This window comes from Hypanus sabinus, chromosome 3 (genome assembly GCF_030144855.1).
Source record: "Hypanus sabinus isolate sHypSab1 chromosome 3, sHypSab1.hap1, whole genome shotgun sequence".
Lineage (NCBI taxonomy): Eukaryota > Metazoa > Chordata > Chondrichthyes > Myliobatiformes > Dasyatidae > Hypanus > Hypanus sabinus.
In genome coordinates this window covers 144183077-144203098 of record NC_082708.1, presented here as the reverse complement: position 1 = coordinate 144203098, position 20022 = coordinate 144183077, and the positions used below count along the sequence as shown (strand labels likewise).

Here is a 20022-nt window from a genome sequence, read left to right as displayed (position 1 = left end):
TTTACTGTATCTATAACCTTCATAATTTTGTATCGAATCTCCTCTCGATCTTCTATATTCTGAGGAATGAAGTCCAAACCTATTGAATCTTTCCTTATAACTCAGGTCCACCCGACTCAGAAGCATCCTTGTAAATTTTCTCTGCACACCTTCTTCTTTATTTACATCTTTCCTGTAGGTAGGTGACCAAAAATACACACAATACTCTTAATTAGGCTTCACCAATGACTTATAGAATTTCAACTTAACATCCCATTTCCTGTACTCAGTGCTTTGATTTATGAAAGCCAAAGTCCCGAAAGCTTTCTTTATGACCCTATCTACTTTTTATGCCACGTTCAATGAACTATGGACCTGTATTCCCTAATCCCTTTGTTCTACAACACTCCTCATTGCCCTACCATTCACCGTGTAAGACCTACCCTGGTTGGTCCTACTGAAGTGCAACACCTCACACATGTCTGCATTAAATTCCATCTGCCATTTATCAGCCCATTGTTCCAGCTGGTCCAGATTCCTCTGCGAGCCACGCTAGCCTTCCTTACTGTCCACTACTCCACCAAACTTGTGTCATCTGCAAACTTGCTGAACCAGTTAACCACATTATCATCCAGATCATTGATATTGATGACAAACAACAACAGACCCAGCACCAATCCCTGTAGCGCTCCTTTAGTCACAGGCCTCCAGTCAGAGAGGCGACCACCTACTACCACTGTCTGGCTTCTCCCACAAAAACGTTCTCCAATCTAATTTACTACCTTGTCTTGAATGCTGACTCACTGAAACTTCTTGACCATCCTCCCAAATGGGACCTCATTAAATGACTTGCTAACGTCCATGTAGACAACATCCACTGCCTTGCCTTCATCAACTTTCCTGGTAACTTCCTTGGAAAACTCTATAAGATTGGTTAGACATCATCTACCGTGTATGAAGCCATGCTGACTATCCTTAATCAGTCCATGTCTATCTAAATGCTCACGTGTGCAGTCCCTTAGAATACCTTCCTATAACTTCCCCACTACTGATGTCAGACACACTGGCCTATAATTTCCTGTTTTATTTTTAGAATGTTTCTTAAACTGCAGAACAACATTGGCTACCCTCCAATCCTCTGTTACCTCACCTGTCATTAAGGATGATTTAAATATCTCTGCTAGGGCTCCAGCAATTTATGCACTTGCCTCCCACACGGTCTGAAGGAATATCTTGTCAGGCCCTGGGGATTTATCCACCTTAATTTGCCTCAGGATAGCAAACACCTCCTCCTCTGTAATCTGTATAGGGTCCAAGTAGTCAGTGCGGCTTTGCTTCATTTCTATAGACTTTGTTTCCATGAGAATACACAGATGCAAAAAATTCATTCAAGATCTCCCAAATCTCTTTTGGCTCCACAAATGGAATACCATTCTGATCTTCCAGAGGACTAATTTGTCTCTTGCAATCTTTTTGCTCTTAACATACTGTAGTGGCAGAATCCCTTAGGATTCTCCTTCATCTTGCCTGCTAGGGCAACCTTTTAGTCCTCCTGATTTCTTTCTTATTTGTTCTCTTGCATTTTTTATACTCCTGAAGCACCTCATTTATTCCTACCTGCAATGCATCACCTTTTTTTTTCTTTTTTTTTCTTAACTAGGGCCTCAATATTTCTTGAAAACCTAGGTTCCCTATACGTTAACTTTATTTTTTTTCTATGATCATAAGACATAGGAGCAGAATTAGGTCATTCAGCCCATCGAGTCTACTCCGACATTCCATTATGACTGATGATGGATTCCACTCAACCCCATACATGTACCTTTTCACCATATCTTAAGATGCCCTGACTGATCAGGAAATCTTCAATTTCCACCTTAAATATACCCACGGATTCGGCCTCCACCACAGTCTGTGGCAGAGCATTTCACAGATTCACCACTCGCTTGCTAAAAAATTCTTCCTTGCCTCCGTTCTAAAAGGTTGCCCCTCAATTTTGAGTCTGTGCCCTTTAGTTCTGGATACCTCCGTCACTGGAAACATTCTTTCCATGTCCACCCTATCTAGTCCCTTTAACATTCAGTAGGTTTCAATAAGATTCCCCTTTCCCTCACATTCTTCTAAATCCCAGTGAGTACTGGCCCAAAGCTGCCAAATGCTCCTCATATATTGACCCCTTCATTTACAGAATCATTCTCATGAATGTCCTCTGGACTCTCTCCAATGACAACACACCCTTTCTGAGATGTGGGGCCCAAAACTGTTGACAATACTTCGTGTGACCTGACACTAGTCTCATAAAGTCTCAGCATTATCTCCTTGCTTTTATATTTTATTCCCCTTGAAAATGCTAGCATTGCATTTGCCTTCTTTACCACAGACTCAACCTGTAAATTAACCTTCTGCGAGTCTTGCATGAAGACTCCTAAATCCCTCTGCACCTCTGATGTTTGAACCTTCTCTAATTTAGATAACAGTCCGCACTATTCTTCCTTTTACCAAAATGCATTATTGTACATTTCCCTACACTGTATTCCATCTGCCATTTTTTGCCCATCCTTCCAACTTGTCCAAGTCCTGCTGCAATCACATTGCTTCCTTAGCACTACCTACCCCTCCACATAACTCTGTATTATCCACAAGCTTTGCCACAAAGCTACCAATTCCATTACATAAATCATTGACAAACAATGTGAAAAGCAACAGTTCCAAAACTGCTATTGGAATATTCCAATATTCCAATACTGTTCCCTGAGGAACACCACTAGTCACTGGCAATCAACCAGAAAAGGGCCCCCTTTATTCTCACTTGCTGTCTCCTGCCTGCCAGCCATTCCTCTATCCATGACAGTATCTTTCCTGTAACACCATGAGATTTTATCTTGTTAAGCAGCCTTTGGTATGGCACCTTATCAAATGCCTTCTGAAAATCCAAGTAAATGACATTCACTGCCTCTCCTTTGTCCACCCTGCTTGTTACTTCATCAAAGATCTCTAACAGATTTGTCAGGCAAGACTTCCCTTTATGGAAACCATGCTGCCTTTGAATTTTTTTAATCATTTGTCTCCAATTACCCTGAAACCTCATCCTTAATAATAAATCCAACACCTTCCCAACCACAGAGGTCAGGCTAACTGGCCTATAATTTCCTCTTTTTTGTCTTCCTCCAGTCTTAAAGAATGGAGTGATATTTTCAAATTCCCAGTCATCTGAAACCATGCCAGAATCATGTGATTCTTGAAAGATCATCATCAATGCATCTGATATCTCTTCAGCACCCTCTCTCAGGACTCTGGGATGAGGTCCATCTGGTCCACATAACTTATTCACTTTAAGACCTTTGCGTTTGCCTAGCACATTTTCCTTTGTAATACCAATGACACTCACTCCTGCTCCCTGACACTCACGGACCTCTGGCACACTTCTAGTGTCTCCCACAGTGAACACTGATGCCAAATACTTCATAAGTTCATCCGCCATTTCTGTGTCCCCATTTACTACCTTACCAACAGCATTTCCCAGAGGTCCAATATCAACTCTCACTTCCCTTTTACTCTTTATGTAACTGAAAAACTTTCAGTACCCTGCTTCATATTATTGGCTATTTTGCCCTCATATTTCATCTTTTCCCATCTTATAGTTTTTGTTGTTGCCTTTTTTTGGATTTTAGAAGCTCCCCAATCATCTAACTTCCCACTCACTTTTGCTACCTTATATGTCCTTTGATCGGCTTTTACGCAGTCCTTTATTTCCCTTGTTAGCCAGGGTTACCAACTCCTACATTTGAGACCAATGTCTTCTTACATGTGGCTTGTGCTTCTCCCTCTCAAATTGCAGTATGAATTCAATCATCTTGTGATCACTGCTCCCTTGGGGTTCCTTTACATTAAGCTCCCTAATAAGATCTGGGTTATTACACAACACCCAATCTAAGATATCCTTTCCCCGAGTAGACTCAAGCACAAGCTGCTCTAAAAACCCATCTCGTAGCCATTCAACAAACTCCACCTCTTGCAATCCAACATCAATCTTAATTTCCCAATCCCCTTGCATATAGGAATCCCCCTTTAAAATTGTGACATTCCCCTTATTACATGCCTTTTCCATCTCCCTTTGCAACCTCAACCCCATATCCTGGCTACTATTTCAGGCCTCTATATGACTCCCATAATGCTTTTTTCACCCTTGGAGTTTTTTTTACCCCACCCACGAAGAGTCAATATTCTCTGACCCTTTGTTACCCCTTTCTAATGATGCAATTCCATCTCTTACCAACAGAGCCACACCACCGCCTATGCCTTCCTGACTGTCCTTTCGATACAAGGTATATATTTTAATGTTAAGGTCCTACCTACGGCCTTTTTTCAGCCATGACTCTGTGATGTCCACAATGTCATACTGACCAATCTGTAATTGTGCCTCTTCATCCACCTTATTGCAAATGTGATTGACAAACAATGTGAAAAGCAACAGTTCCAATACTGACCCCTGAGGAACACCACTAGTCACTGGCAATCAACCAGAAAAGGGCCCCTTTTATTCTCACTTGCTGTCTCCTGCCTGTGATTGTTCATCCACCCTATTCCAATTGCTACGCGCATTCAAATATAACACCTCCAGTCCTGCATTCTTCACCCTTTTGAATTTTGCCTCTGGTACAATTTAACTCTTTGCTCTGTCTGCATTTGTATCCAATCATTGGCTTGTCCTTCCTTACATCATCTACTTGTAAACTTGCTGGTTCATCCTCAGCTCTATTATACTGGTTCCCACCCCCCTGCCATATTAGTTTAAACCACTCCAAGCAGCTCTAGTAAATCTGCCCGCAAGAATATTGGTCACCCTTGGATTCAAGTGCAACCTGTCCCTTTTGTACTGGTCACATCTGCCCCAGAAGAGGTCCTAATTATCCAGAAATCTGAATCCCTGCCCCCTGCACCAATTCTTCAGCCATGCATTTATCTGCCACCTCATTCTATTCCTATCCTTGCTGTCACGTGGCACAGGCAGTAATTCCAAGATTACTACCCTTGAAGTCCTGCTTCTCAGCTTCCTTCCTCATTACCTGTATTCTGTTTTCAGGATCTCCTCCCTTTTTCTACCTAAGTCGTTGGTACCAATATGTACCACTACTTCTGGCTGCTCACCGTCCCTTTCCAGAATATTGTGGATGAGTTCAGAAATATTATGGACACTGACACCTGGGAGGCAAACTACTATCTGAGTGCATACATACGAGTACATACATATACAAGCTTTATACTCCTAAAATTTCACTTTTGAAGGCTTCCCACTTACCAAATACACCCTTGCAAGAAAACAGCCTGTCCCAATACACACTTTCCAGATCCTTTCTCCAACTTAGAATCTGAATCCATGGACCAGACCTATCTTTTTGCATATTTACTTTGAAACTAAGGCATTGTAATCACTAGAATCTTACATAAATTTTATTTTCTTTGTGAAAAATGAACTTTTAAAAACATGTGTTCATCCAGTCACTGTAAGTGTTGTGAATCACAGCTAAGTTCTCTAAATAGTGGACAGTTAAAGGAGGAAAAGTTTCAAAAACTACTGAATTAAATTTCAATGCAAAAAATGTAATATACACATGCATTGCCTTTCGGTTAGATATCTTTCAAAGCTGCAGTATTTGTTTCCAATGATGATTGATTGGGAAACATTTGGGAAGTATAAGTTAGGAAGCCCCATATTATAGTACGGTAACTTTCAGCTCTTTAATGTAGCTCACACTGTGGAGCATCACAAGACCTGCCAGCCCTGCCTGGTCTGTGCTGTTTATTCAATGAAAATACGGAAACAGCCCTTCAGCTCACTATGTTTCTGCTGACCATGAGCTATACTTCTCCATACATAGTACAAGACCTTTGACTTAAATTTGCCAATCTCTTGTATGAAATTGGATCTTTTGTACCCTCCCTCCTCTTTCTCAGTCTCTGTCCCCATCTTCCACCCCAACTTCTGTAAAAATGCTCCTTATCTCAGTTTGCTTGCCTCCGCTGCATCTATCCCCAGGACGTGGTTTTCCATTCCAGGACATCAGAGATGACCCCCCCTTCTTTAAAGAACGGGGTTTCCTTCCCTCTACTATTGATGCTGCCTTCCTCCATCTCCCGTACATCCATACTGACTGTCTTCCCACTGCCTTAACTGTGATAGAATTCCTCTTATACTTACCTAACACACCACGGGCGTCCGCATTCAACACATCATTCTTCGCAATCTCTGCCATCTCCAAAGGGATCCTACCACTAAAGATATATTTATCTCCCTTCTGCTCCACTTTCTGCTGAGATCACACCCTCCATGATTCCCTTGTCCCTCTGCACTACGCTCCCTCCAGGTACCTATCTCTGCAAGTGGCCTAAGTGCGACATCTGCCCAACCCCTCCATTCGGGGCCCCAAACAGTTCTTTCGGGTGAGGCAACTCTTCACCTGCGTATCTGCTGGGTTCTTCTATTGTGTCCGGTGCTCCCGATGCAGCCTCCTCTACATTGGTGTCCCATGGTAAATTGGGGGATCACTTTGTCAAACATCTCCACTCCATTCGCCACAAGCAGGACTTCCCGGTGGCCAAACGTTTTAATTCTGATTCCTATTCCCGTTCCGACGTATCAATCCATGACCTTCTTTTGTGCCAAGATGAGGCCACCCTCAGTGTGGAGGAACACCTTATATTCTGTCTGGGTACCCTCCAGATAGGTACCTGGAGTGCAGAGGGACAAGGGAATCATGGATGGCATGAATATCGATTTCTCCTTCTGGTGAACAAATTCTACTTCTCACCCTTCTTCTATACTCCTCCCTCACCTTTTACTTCTTCCCATCTGCCTATGACTTCCCACTGGGTCGCCCTCTCCTTTCCTTTCTCCTATGGTCCGCTCTCCTCTCCTATTAGATTCTTTCTCCTTCAGCCCTTGATCTTTCCCTCCTACCTCATGTCACCTTCCAGCTAGGCTCCTTCCCCTCCTCCCACCTTTTTATTCTGGCATTTTCTCCCTTCCTTCTCAGTGCTGAATAAGGGTCTTGGCCTGAAATGCTGACTCCTTATTCTTTTCCACAGGTGATGGCTGGCCTGCTGAGTTCCTCCAGCATTTTGTCTGTGTTGCTTCAGATTCCAGCATCTGCAGACTTACTTGTGTTTTGTACCACAAGTTGCACCTTGATATTTTAGGGATGAGCTATCTCCTGTTAACGTGAGTGCCATTTTGATGCAAGTTCTCTGGAATCTGGAGCAACAACCAATCTGCTAGAGCAGGGGTTCTCAACCTTTTTTATGCCTTAGAGTCACCCCATTAACCAAAGGATCCATGGATCCTAGGTTGGGAAGGAACTCAGTGATTGCACATCATCTATGGGAGGATAGGAATTGTCAATGCTTTAGTCCCGATGCAGGGTTTTGATTTAAACCTTTTATTTTGTCTGGGTAGCCTCCAACCTGATGGCATGAATATTGATTTCTCCTACCAGTAAGAACGATATTTCCACCCTATCCCCTCTTCTTCCATTCCCCAACTCTGGCCTCTTACCTCTTCTTACCTACCTATCACCTCCCTGTGTCCCCTCCTTCTTCCCATTTCTCCTATAGTCCACTCACCTCTCCTATCATACTCCTTCCTCTCCAGCTCTTTACCTTTCCTACCCACCTAGACTCACCGATTACTTTTTAGCTATTCTCCTTTCCCTTCCCCTGCCTTTCTATTCTAGCATCTTCCCTGTTCCTTTCCAGTCCTGAAAAAAGGTTTTAGTCTGAAACATCAACTGTTTATTCATTTCCATGGATGCTGCTTGATCAGCTGAGCTCCTCCAGTGTTTTATGTGTGGTTGCTTTTCGTTCAAAATATCAACAAGTTTTTGAAGCACTTTTATTGTGTTTATTCAAAGAAAGAAACCAGTGGCATAGTGCGCCAGAATAACTATTTCCAGATGTAAAACTAGGGTCAATACTGGTAAGATTTGAACAAATGTTTCTCTATGTGATATTTTAGTGCAGGTTTTAATCATGTACTGTACACATGTGTTCAAGCATGATCAGTTTACAAGATACACTTGTGGACCACTTGACAATTCGAGGAGTGTTTGCATCTGTCTAATTGAGTATCTCAAGATTCAGACTGCTGTCCTACACTTCTTCAACAAAACTTCTTTTGTCTGCTTAATGTGCAAAGAAAGTCAATGGAGAATCCCACAAATAACTTGAGAGTAACATTCATAGGGAAGGTTATGTTGTGGCTTTGAACAGTGTCATCAGAGACACTGAAGCCGATGATATAGAAATTTTTATTCATCACAACAAGCAAGCATCATTCTGGAGACACTCTCAGTAGAGGCTCACAAACCCAAAGGTACCTCATATTTTTATATCCGTAAGATCAAAGGTAACAGTAGGTGAATCAATGGTTATGAGGGCATTGTTCCTTCAATATTTTGACTTGACAATGCTTCCTTTGAATTACAAATCTTCAATGACAGATGCCGCTGAACGTTCAAACACCAAGGTTACTTTGTTATGTGGGTAACTGAAGCCTGCTTTTTGTTTGAATTAGTAACTGCAATATTCATATAACTCCAGAATACTCCCTGAGAGGTTACACATGAATTTACAATATAACCTATCAGGAGTATACTTAATAGTGTTGAAGAGTACTTAAAATATTCTACGTTTAATCAGGACAACTTGTTATTACAATGGTGTGGAGGTTGAACTGAACCTGTTCTGGTTCTGTCAATTTCTGCTTAGCTTTTCTGGACTTGAATAAATTGGGTTCTGTTCCTGTGGGTAATAACATATACTCTATATGTCAAACAGTGTGTGTTGTTTGGATTTCCAGCATCTGCAGATTTTCTCTTGTTTGTCAAACAAAATCTGAGTTTTCAGATTCTTGGTAACTTGTCTTGGAAATTCTTAAATAAGGTTGTTAAACGCATATGGTAAACATTCTATTGACCAAAATGAAACAATCCAAATTTTGTGTTGGTTGCTCTGTGTTCCACTTTTACAACAGCTAAACAGATGGTGCCATGATGAGACTATCCTGCTGGAGCTGTAAAAATGAATATTAAACATACATATGTTCACAAAGAGTACTCAACAATCCTTAATTTAATTGGGAGCAAAGGAAGAGGCGGGATGCATTGCATCATTTTCATCACAATGGCATAAGGACAATGCTGAGTTGATGTGATTTATGTTATTGTTCTGTATGTGTGGCAGCAAATGAAGAGAGGTTAGATAAATACTCTTCACTTGAGAGTGAAAGTGAAGTGAAAGAGAATCCTGTAATTGAAAATTTTGTCTTATAATAGACTGGGGAAGATAAAATGTTAGGAAGATAGGTAGCTGAGGTGAATTGCTTGATTATTGTTGAGGAATATATGGCACAACGCATAGCAGAATGAGTAAAGAATATTTTAATATTCTCAGAAATTCTCAATATTGCAATTTGGAAGATGCTGTAGCAACCAATCATTACAATGATGACCAGTTGTACTGATTACTGAAACTTGAATTGTTCCAGTATGCTATCAATTTTCTAAACTTGTTTTCAAGTTGTTTTTCTGTACATGAACTGAGAGGAGATTTAATTACCTTTTAGGATGTTTCAAGGAAAATGGAAAGAATTTGATTCACAACTTCTGCAAGCTGCAAACGATTCTTGTCATTCTCCTTTGTTTGGCATTTTCTGTTCTAACGTTAATATAGAATTATTAATCTACGTGTTGGGTCAGTAGAGAAATTTATGCCTAACTAATCAGCCTCATACTTTCTCTATTTACTCCAATTTTCATCTTAGGTGTTCATTTGTATTGTGAGTCAAGAGACAGTTTGAATTTCATATTTTACCTCAACTAGTGCAAATAAGTTTTTCAGCTGAACGGTAAAGGATGCAGCTCAAGACTCTGTTGTATTTTGCTTGTATTTGACAGCAAACCTAAACAAAATACATAAGACTAACTGAAGCTATGACAACAGGCCAGAGATTCATACAACAGAGAAGTAAGCTCTTAACCCTAAAATGTCCACGCTGACCATAAGTTTTTATTCTCCTTCCATTCCCATAAATTTCTCAAGATTGTACCACTTACTCACACACTAAGAGCAAGTTACAATAGGCCAATGATCTACTGAATCTTTGGATATGGGAGAAAATGGAATCACCAAAAGGAATTCAAAATCGTAATAGGGAGAACAAGTAAATTCCATATACAGAGCACCAGAGGTCGGCATTGAATCTGGATTCAGAAACAGCAAGGCAGCAGCAGGCTATTAACTGTGACTCTGTGACTCAGAAACATGGGTGAGTTCCCAGTACTCTACATTCCATGTATATTTCAATAAGTAAACATCAAGAATTCATCTAATTAAGAACAGATTTGAGGTGGGAGTTGGATGTTGGGGAATGGGGGTGGGGGAGTCAATCAAGAAAAATAGCAGTTGGAAAGAGTTCTGGCTAAGAATAACTAACTTAAAAATGTCATGTCTCACTAATGCATGACTTCTTGGTCCAAAATAGTTGTGAGGCCTTTCAATAGCAATGTATGTGGTTTAATACCTGTTTAAAAAAAAGGGACACCTGAAAATAGTCCACAGCATTGTAGCATTGGATATTCTTCAGATGGTCCATAGATCATATCACAGTCCTGTAAAATTTGTCAATTTTGCCCTCCCAATAGCACTCCTTTTATGTGAAGTGTCTTGGCGAGTTCTGCTTAAGGCACTAAATGTATATGAATTATTGTTGTCTGGAAAACAGATGAAAAAATAACCAAAGTTTATCTGTTAAACTGGTAACCCTATAGCACTTTTGTAGCCATATATAAACTGCTAACTTTGTATTTAGCTGCCACGATCAAAGGTAATAAAGATGGAGTGAATAAAAAAGAATGTACAAACACAGAAATTCAATGGTCAGAAACAGCTAGTTGTATTTATGCTAATAAAACAACATTCTTCTACAAGACAGCTTGCAAATATATATGTCTACATATCAAATTAATTTCACTTGTGGAGGCAAACAGATGTTTAAACATAAAGTTGCACAATCTGGTTGTACCTAATTATGTGTATAAATGTTAGCTAAAGAGGCCTATCAATTACTTTTACTAAGAAAAACCTTTGTGATGACATTTTTAAATTTAATTGCAGACAATAATGCATATCATGAGGTTTCATTGGTCCCAAAAATGGTGGAGGTGTATAAGAAGCAACTGCACCATTTTTACCATCAGAAGAAGTCAAATATTATCACATATGTGAACACTAAGGTGAAATGCAGAGTCAGGGCTTGGAAATAAAACAACTATGCATCTCTGAAAGTGAAGTTGAAATATTAAAATGTTCATATCTATTTAACAAAGACTGCAGCATTAAATATCTTCTACATTTTTCTCTCCTCCCTAAAAGGTATTGTTTCCTCCTGATTCAAAGCTTATTTGCAGTGCATGGTTAACTTGTTGAGTAGGTAACTGTAAACCTGGAGAGTGGCACTCATTGCGGTTGAACCCAAATTGTCTTTACAGTCACTTTCTAACTGCATAGCTCCTTAGCTAATGGTACATTGATGATTTTTGCTTCAAATTCCTCCCTTTGCTCATCAAAAGCTCCTCCCCCACCAAATAAACAATTTTACTACTGTCCCTATTTCTCAATTCAGAATTTCCCATGTCTTACTTCTTGATTAAGCTAGCTAACTTGGGCTCTGGCAGGATCTGATTTTAGGAAAATAAACAACATAATTAAAAGCAGAAGTACTCTGTCAATGCTTTACACTGCCTTGATAAAGCAGCCAATAAAATCAAAAAGCCTACCCACCCTGGACATCTTTCTTTCTTTCGCACCCTCCCCCCCCCCCCCCCCCCACAAACGCTCCCTTCCCTTGTCAGGCAGAAGATACGAAAGCATGAATGCAGGTATAGTCATGTTGAAGGACAGTTCCTAACCCACTGTTATAAGACTATTTAAGGGTCCTCTAGTACAATAAGATGGTCTCCTGACCTCATAATCTACCTCAATAAAGCCTTGCACGGTACTGCCTGCCCGAACCACACTTTCTCGGTAACTGCAACACTTAATTCTGTATTGTTATTGTTTTTCCTTGATGATTGAGTCCATTATTAAGGACGAAATAGTGGCATATCTTGATGGCAGTAATAGGATTAGGCCCAGCCAGCATGGATTTACCAAGGGCAAATCATGCTTGACTAATCTGTTGGAGTTTTTTGAGGGTGTAACAAGGATGTTTGACGAGGGTAAGCCAGTGGATGAGTGTACCTAGATTATCAGAAGGCATTCGATAAGGTGCCACATAGGAGATTGGTGAGTAAAATCAGAGCTCATGGCATTGGGGGCAGGGTTTCAACATAGATAGAAAACTGGTTGGCAGATAGAAAGCAAAGGGTAGCAGTGAATGGGTGTTTCTCGGACTGGCTGGAGGTGACTAGTGGGGTACCACAGGGCTCTGTATTGGGACCACAGCTCTTTACGATTTATGTCAACGATTTAGATGAGGGCATTGAAAACTATATCAGCAAGTTTGCTGATGATACTAAACTGGGTGGCAGTGTGACATGCGAAGAGGACGTTAGGAGAATACAGGGAGACTTGGATAGGCTGGGTGAGTGGGCAGATACTTGGCAGATGTCATTCAATGTGAATAAATGTGAAGTTATCCACTTTGGAAGCAGGAACAAGAGGGCAGAGTATTGTCTGAACGGTGTAGAGTTAGGTAAGGGAGAAATGCAAAGGGACCGAGGAGTCCTAGTTCATCAGTCAATGAAGGTGAATGAGCAAGTGCAACAGGCAATGAAGAGGGCAAATGGAATGTTGGCCTTTATTACAAGGGGAATTGAGTACAAGAGCAAGGATGTCCTTTTGCATTTGTACTGGACCCTGGTGAGACCACACCTGGAATATTGTGTACAGTTTTGGTCTCCAGGTTTAAGGAAGGATATTCTGGCAATTGAGGAAGTGCAGTGTAGATTCACTAGGTTGATTCCTGGGATGGCAGGGCTGTCTTACGCAGAGAGATTGGAGAGATTGGGCTTGTACACACTGGAATTGAGGAGATTGAGAGGGGATCTGATTGAAACGTTTAAGATAATTAAAGGATTTGATAGGATTGAGGCAGGAAATATATTCCAGATGTTGGGAGAGTCCAGTACCAGAGGGCATGGATTGAGAATAAGAGGTCAGTTATTTAAAACAGAGTTGAGGAAAAACTTCTTCTCCCAGAGAGTTGTGGAGGTGTGGAATGCACTGCCTCGGAAGACGGTGGAGGCCAATTCTCTGGATGCTTTCAAGAAGGAGCTAGATAGATATCTGATGGATAGGGGATTCAAGGGATATGGGGACAAGGCAGGGACTGGGTATTGATAGTGAATGATCAGCCATGATCTCAGAATGGCGGTGCAGACTCGAGGGGCCAAATGGTCTACTTCTGCACCTATTGTCTATTGTCAATTCACTGATGTGGTAAAATGATCTGTACAGTTGGCATGCAAAACAAAGACTTTCATTTTACCTTGGTAAACATGACAATAACAAATCAATTTACCAGTTTACCTTTGGAGTACGTTATGCAATTCCAGACAGCCAGCTGGCAGCTTCATTGACAGAAATCTGTGTGACATGTTCAGATTTTCATGTAAATTGTCCTGTAATTTTATCAATGTCTCAGGTTGTACAGCAAAAACATGGACAACCTCAGAAAGCAATAGAATTATAGGGCAGCTTTACATTGAAAGCCTTCAAGTTTGCAAACAAAATGCCCTTGAAGTATAAGGAGCAATAGAAATATATATGTGATTTCAAGGCATTAATTAGCCAGGAAACTGAAATTACATCCTATAGCATAACAGTTTAGAACAAATCTGATATTTCATTTTTGTCAGGAAAACATGTTAGCTTTTCTACTAAAATTTGACTTATTTTCAGATTGGAAGCCATTTTGGGAAAGTTTAGTCACTTCTGCAGGAAATAACTTTGCTCAGTTATTTTTGCAAGAGTTTCAGATGCTCTAATGCAATTCAACTTCACTTACAGAAAGTCAAGATAGGTCATCAGCAAGTGATATGGAAAAATTACATTTTCAGTGAATAAAAGGCCCATTTTTGAAATACCACCTAAAATCAGAAAATTATTGAGGGCCATTTTAACTTTGAATAATGGTGAAGAAGAAATAAAATTGATTCTGTTTTCTTTTAAATACTCCTCCTTGAAGAAAGGTATAATAAGCAACCAAACTGATGGTATCCATTTTAAAGTATCACCAAAGACACAATTAACTTTTCTAATTTTTGGATACAATAAGGATCCCCAAATGAAAACAAGAATGGAGTCAAGAGGCAAGTTGCTTAATGATTGCACAAAATTAAAAATATATTTGTTGCTTTACTAGTAAGCATTATAATTTTGAAAGGGAAGTCAAACATTTGTAGCTACATATATAGTAAGGCAAAGTGGAAATTGCCCAGGTGTGACCAGTGAACAAAAATAAGGAAATATCCAAATGAAAGTTAAAACTGTAGATGTAAGAATCTGAATTAAAAAAAAAACAAAACTAATGTTTCACATGAAGGCTCCTCATCGAGTTCATTGCAAATTCTGTTGTACTTTCTGTAGATGCTTAAGGGTTTGCAGAATTCTCTGATGAAAAAATCCTGCATGGCCTATTCCCTAACATCAGCAAAGTGAAGGGTGGTGTTACTGGTAGTATTATAGGACTACTGAACAGTCCCCTAATACTCTTGAACTACGGTTTACCTTGTTATGCCAATGAACCTTATTATTTGCCTGCACTGCACCTTTTGTGTGACTGTAAAACTTTATTCTGCATTCTGTTGTTGTCACCTATACTACCTCTGTGCCTTATGTAATGAAATAATCTGAATGGATGGCTTACAAAACAAATTTTTTCACTTTACCTCAGTACAGGTGACATAATAAACCAATTTACTTTATTCACCAATAATTTGTGCATTGATAATCAGGACTATTCATTCCTAGACCTCTTCTCTTGAGGATAAACAACAGAAATGAATTGCAGAGGGACATCAGTGTCTCCAGTTACAATCAAACCAACATTGAGCTGACTTGGCAAGAGGAGCCATACCTAACTAAAGTCACTGGGAACCAGAAGCAAAGCTCTGCAATGTCTTGAATGAAGCAAACAGGAAGGTGATTGTAGGCTCCAGCATCTGGATATCACTACATTTACTTTGGCAATAAGGTTCCTTCCATTATGAAACCAGAAGTCAGAGAGCTGAAGGATTCATTTTCATTTCCCCAGTTAATTATACATATCTAACGCAAGGTTGTGTCCATTTTACTGATGATTCAATGTTTACATGACAATAGTAATCAATTTGCAAAATGGGCCTAGCAAAGTGAGATGCATCTTCTATGGTGTAACCATACCCTCCCTATAGTGTGGCATCTGCTTGCTACATTATGGGAAGGATGTAATTACACTGGAGAAGCTGCTGAGGATATTCACCAGGATTTAGCATTTTTGAATGGAGTGTTTTAGTTAAAAGGAGAAACTGGATAGGCTAGGTTTGTTCATGGGAGCGGAGGAGGCTGAGGGGGCAACATATAAACATATGAGGGACCTAGATGGAGTTGATAATAGGAAGTACATAAAACTAAAGAACATAGGTTTCAGGTGGGTGGATAAGAGGTTTAGAGAGGATTTGAAGAGGCATTTTTGTCACCTAGCCACTGGCGGAAGCAGGTAATCACACAGCATTTATGAAGTATCTCGATGAGCACTTGAATCACTAAATCATAGAAGGCTATGGATCAAATGCTGGTGAATATGATTGGTATAGACGATTGGTATGGGGGCCACAGGACCTATCTCTGTGCTTTATGACAAAGTAATACTCTCAACTGGCTCCTAATTTTACCACCATATTCATTAAGATATTTCACCATCACGGACTGTGGGTATAGTGCTCCCCATCTACAAGATGTACTGCCCCGATCACTAAATATTCTACAACATACATTCAAATTTTATGACCTCTAGCACCTACCAGGGGATAAAGTCTTTTAAGTCATTACATATTCTTGAAGGAAATGGAATAATTCTAGTTGAAATTTGTTGATTAATTCCCCACCTACACACACACACACACAAATTATTTTTATCTTAAGGCCATTCTTCTTCAAGTGTGTATGATTCCAAAAATATATTCATTACTACAATATGATATTTATTTATAAACAATAAACAGTGACTCAGCAGTTAGATCTACTCCCTCACAGGGCCTGAAGCCTGGGTTTAATCCAGAGCCAGGATCTGGAGTTCGCATGTTCTTCCCAATCACTTTTTCTTTGAATGGGTTCCATGTTTGTTTTGTGGCTGTCTGTGGAGAAGTCAAACCTTAGAGTTGTATATTGCATACGTAATTTGATAATAATGTACTTTGAACTTTGAACTGCGTGGTTTTTCCTGGGTGCACCGGTTTCTTACCCATGACAAAGTCATGATAATTTGTAGGTTAATTGGCTACTGTAAATTACTCCAGTGTAGATTGGTGGCAGGTGAACTGGAGTGCGGGTAGTTGGGGTTGATGAAGAAGTGAGAGGAAATAAGTGATTAGGACAGATGAGTTATTGATGACCAAAGGGCTTATATACTGTACATCTACAGTCTCTATTTGCACAAATGTGAAGATACTGAACTTAGAAGTAAACCTGCCAGATTTCTTTTACTTTCCTAACTTTGCAGAACACACAGGAGTTTTTAACCACGATGTATGTGCACAGTCATTACCCTTGAGTTTCAGTTATACCACCTAGCAGCAACATTTTAGTGGAACCTTCAGACAATGGTTTGTTTCCCTATGTATACATTTCCATTTGGCACAGAGGAAATAACACTGCCACGTTCAGAAGAACTCACATAAATAAAACGAACATTCAATCCAGTAGAAAAACAGTAAGTAATTAACTTGCTAGATTTAGTAATCAGTGAACATTTCACATGGACTCTTGTTCTGTTCCACTTGGCAGGTGTCCTTGTTGGTTGCAAACTAACTGAGATGTAAAAATGCAGACACAGGTAATCAGCTTCAATATAAACTGGAAGGTCACTCTCATTTTCAGACTGAAATTTCTGAGGTAATTTACACAGTTAATGCAGAAGTAAATTTAGAAGTCACCTTCTTTAGGACAAGGTACAGTACACGTCTTATTGACATGTGAAAGTGTGGTAAAATTATGAGTGGTATAAGTAGGGTAAATGCAAGCAGGCTTTTTCCCCATTGAGATTGGGTGAGAGTAGAATTAGAGGTCATGGGCCAAGGTGGAAGGTGAACTACTTAAGGTGAATTTAAGAGTGATGACTTCACTCAGAGGGTGGTGAGAATGTGAAATGAGTTAACAGCGGGAGGTTTGATTTCAACTTTAAGAGAAGTTTGGGTAATTAGCTGGAATTAGCCAGTTATAAGCTTCGGTAAATACAAGGATGGAAGGGGAACGGTGGTGCAGGTGCAGGTAGATGAGACTAGGCAGAGTAATAGTTCAGCATGGATTAGATGGGCTGAATATCCCTTTTTAGTGCTGTATTGCTCTATGGCTCTATGATTTTCATGTGAAGACATTGAACAACCATAACTGCTGTGTTCCGTACTTGATTTACTATGTAATGAAGCGTTTATTCAGCTTCCATCAAGTGTCATTTACCTAGTGAGACTTCATATTTTTAATCCACCTTGGGAAAATCTCGAGGCATATTAAGGGATATGTATGAAACCTGCAAATACAATTAATGGTAACAAGAATTGCTCATGTAATTCTCTAAATTGCCCTATTATTCAAATGGATTTATTGTGGAGTTTATCATCTCCCAGGAAAATAAGATGCTTGATTAGTGACGTGGATGGGGTATGGGGGGGGGGGGGGTGGTGAAGAGGGCACAATGATGCTACTGAACTCAAAAAGTAGTTTCAGCAAACTGGAATTTGTAACTGTGTTTCACATAGAACAGCAAGAGGCTATGACTGTGCCCCAGGACATATGCTTCTACCATGACCCGATGTGTAGATAGACATTTGGTATAGATCAATACACAGTTAGAAATTTTGCCTTGCCTTGCGCCCTTAACTCCTGGTGGAGTTGTCGGGGCACCGTCATTACAAGCTTTGCACCAGTCTGTTCCATCTGTCGCGGTTGTGTGCCAGAGCCTGGGTCACCGCAAATGTTTTCTCTGTCCATTCCTTAATGTTGTCCATCCATCTTTTCCTCTGTCTGCCTCTCCTTCTTCTCCCCTCCACAGTTCCTTGTAGAACGGTCTTTGCAAGGCCACCTGGATCTTGTTACATGGCTGTACCATCTTAGCTTTCTTTTCTTCACTATTGTGAGAAGGTCTTCATGAGGACCAGTGTGGTGCTGGATGGTCTTGTGGACCTGTTCGTTTGTGACGTGGTCCAAGTATGAGATACCCAGGGTGTTGCAATACCATCTCATTTCCAATGCCTGTAGTTCTTCCTCTGTAGTTCTGCTGTGAGGGTCCATGTCTCACATGCATACAGGAAGATAGAGAGTACCAGTGCATGCAGGAGTTTGATCTTGTACTTCATGGTGATGTTGCTGTCCCTCTATATTCTCTTGAGTTTGGATAGTGCAGCCATTGTCTGTGTGGTTCTTACCAGGACGTCTGGTCTTGATCTTTCATCACTGATGATTGGCCCCAGGTATTTGAACTGCTGCACTGTCTCAAGTTTCTGACCATGGACTGAGATGTCTGTTGTGATGGCACCGTTGGAATTTGCCATGAGCTTGGTTTTCTCGGCATTGATTTCCATTCCAAACTTTGTGGAGGCTCTGTCAAGATGGCTGACCAGGTTGACCAGTTTGGCCTCTTTTCCTGCAAGTCCATCAATGTCGTCAGCAAATCTTAGGTTTGTGATGATCCTCCTCCGATGCTGACTGTGCCCGCATGATCTGCAAGGGCATCACTCATAATCTGTTCCAGGAAGACGTTGAAGAGAGTGGGGGAAAGGAGGCAGCACTGACGGACTCCTACAGAGGTATGAAACCACTCCCAGTGGTGCCCTGAGAGAGCACTGAACCAGTTGCCTTGGCGTGAAGCTGATGGATTGTATGAATCAGCTTCTGCCCCATGTTGAATTTCCTCTTGGTGGCCCATAAGGCATCATTCCAGACTCTGTCAAATGCCTTCTTGAAGTCTATGAAGACATGGTAGAATTCTCTCTGGTGCTGAAGGCATTTCTCACAGAGGGTGCGGAGGGTGAAAATCTGCTCAGTGGTGCTTCTGCCCTTACAGGAAGCCTGCTTGTTCCTTGGCAAAGGTGTCTTCTGCCTGAGGTTTCAGTCTGTTCAAGATGACTCTGAGCATTACCTGTTCACATGGCTGATCAAACTGATGGTACGGTAATTCTGGCAAAGTTGGAGATTGTCTTTCTTGGGAACCACAATGATCAGCAACTGAGTCCAAGGTGTAGGCCATTCACCTGTCTGCCAGAACTTATTGCAGATGGTGGTAAGCGTGTCTATCGTGGCCTCTCCTCCATGCTTCAGCAGTTCAGTAGGGATGTTGCCAATTCCTGCTGACTTCCCGCACTTCAGTGATCGTATTGCGACCTTAACTTCTTCATGTATGATTGGCTAGTCATCCTCATTGGAAGATTTCTGTACATTCAGCACGCTTGGATCCCCTTTGCTCTGGTGGTTGTACAGTTCTGAACAGTACTCTGTCCACCTTTCCGTTATTTCCTTTTCTTCTGTGAGACTTTTGCCATTTTTGTCTTGGATGATGTTCACTTTGGCTTGCTTTTCTTTGGTAAGATCTTTCACCAGTTGAAATACCTTCTTTGTGTTGTCAAAGAGGCTGTCTGCACATTGTTCGGCTATCCATCTTTGCTTTGCTTCCTTTATTTCCCTCCTGATTTCCTTGTTGATTTTCCTGTATTCTGTTCTTCCCTCTGCTGTGTTTTTATCTTTCTTTAATTTCCTTCTTGTGTCACGTATATACAGTATCTTGTTAGTGACCCA

General features: G+C 40.7%; 1 protein-coding gene across 1 annotated transcript in view; it reads left to right on the top strand.

The window, feature by feature from the left end:
• The first annotated feature begins 17156 nt into the window (after positions 1-17156).
• Positions 17157-20022, top strand: part of LOC132391719 (neuronal vesicle trafficking-associated protein 1-like) — a 100126-nt gene continuing 97260 nt past the window's right edge. Inside the window, exon 1 of the mRNA XM_059965277.1 lies at positions 17157-17183. The gene's annotated coding sequence lies outside the window, so the exon portion shown is untranslated. The remainder of the gene's footprint in view (positions 17184-20022) is intronic.